Genomic DNA, 1,652 nt, shown 5'->3' with positions numbered 1-1,652 from the left:
GAATCTGCCTCCACCATTCTCCAGGCAGAGATTTCCATTGCCCTGCCCACCTATCAACAAACTCCACCTTGGTTCCTAAGGAACCAACTACATACTGCTGAATGGACAGATTGTAAGGCAGAGGGAAATAGGTTCCAGTGAGCTCATACACCTGTTTGTGCATGCTAGAATCTGCATATACACTCTGAACAACAGCTTCCCTCTCAATTAAACCTCAAAACTGCAAAAAGTACAGATTGCAGCCTACACTCCAACCTCAAAAGTGAACAAAGCCAGAAGACCCTCATAAGGAAGAACAGGATATAGCAGAAGATAAATAAAAGCAACCCCACCTTCCCCCAAAAACAGAATTAAAGAAGGGGAGGGAAGGGGGAGAGAGAGAAAAATCCACAAAAATGAAGAAAAACCAAAAGAAGAGTATAGGTCCCTCCCAGACCCCTGGGAAGGCAGACACTGAGAAAACTGACTTCAGAATGCAAACAATAAAGAGCCCCCAGAATGAAAGGTCTCAAACTACAAACATTGGTATCAAGACAATAATGGAGAGATTAAAAAGAATTGAGGAGACACAAGAAGAAACTAGGAAGGAGCTGATATCTGAGATAACAGTAATAAAGAATACTGTGAATGAAATAAATAACAAACTGATAAGCATGAAAAGCAGAATTACCCAAGCAGAAGAAAGAATCTCAGAGCTTGAGGTCCAAAATATAGAACTAACCCAAACTCTTAAAAACACAGAAAACAAGCTCAAAAAGACAGAACAAAACCTTCAAGAGATGAGCAATTATTTTGAGAGACCAAACCTAAGAGTAATTGGCATACCTGAGGCAGAAAGAGAGACAGACATCACAGTAGAACAAACTTTCCATGAGATCATTCAAGAAAGCATCCCTTATCTAATCAGTGGTGCAAAAATCCAAACACAAGAGATTCAGAGAACCCTTGCAAGACAACAAATGAGAAGACCAACTCCTAGACACATAATAATTCACCTAAACAAAGTAGGCATAAAAGAAAAAATCCTAAAGGCATCAAGAGAAAAAGGCCAGATCACCTACCATGAAAGACCAATCAGAATAGCAGCAGATTTATCTACAGAAACCCTACAGGCTAGGAGAGCTTGGAGCCCTATATTAAAAGTCCTAAAAGATAAACAATTTCAACCAAGAATAACTTACCCGTCCAAGCTAAGCTTCATCAGCGAGGGAGAATTAAAATTTTTCCCAGATATCCAATCCGTAAGAACTTATGCTGCCACCAAACTACCTCTACATGAAACACTTAAGAAAGTACTAAACATAGAAGAAAAGGAAAAAAGAACAACGTTCTTCAAAAGAATACAGGGAAAAGAATAAAATATACATGAACCAACCCCCAAACTAAAAGAAAGACAAAAAAGAACCAAGTGATAGAACAACAACTCCATAAGAACTCTATGATAGGGATGAACTCTCACATTTCAATAATTAGCCTGAATGTGAATGGACTAAACGCACCACTGAAAAGACATAGAATGGCAAAATGGATAAAATATCACCAGGCAATAATATACTGCCTTCATGAGACTCATCTCACTAGAAAGGACATACACAGACTCAAAGTAAAAGGATGAGAAACAAACTTTTCAGGTGAATGGAACACAAAAGAAA

At 38.4% G+C, this 1,652-nt stretch overlaps 1 pseudogene; it reads left to right on the top strand.

The window, feature by feature from the left end:
• Positions 1 to 1,652, top strand: part of LOC103271865 — an 87,208-nt pseudogene that overhangs the window by 61,541 nt on the left and 24,015 nt on the right.

Source organism: Carlito syrichta, unplaced genomic scaffold (genome assembly GCF_000164805.1).
Source record: "Carlito syrichta isolate Samal-C Ts95f unplaced genomic scaffold, Tarsius_syrichta-2.0.1 Scaffold311949, whole genome shotgun sequence".
Taxonomy (NCBI): Eukaryota; Metazoa; Chordata; class Mammalia; order Primates; family Tarsiidae; genus Carlito; species Carlito syrichta.
This window is presented reverse-complemented; position numbering and strand designations above follow the sequence as displayed.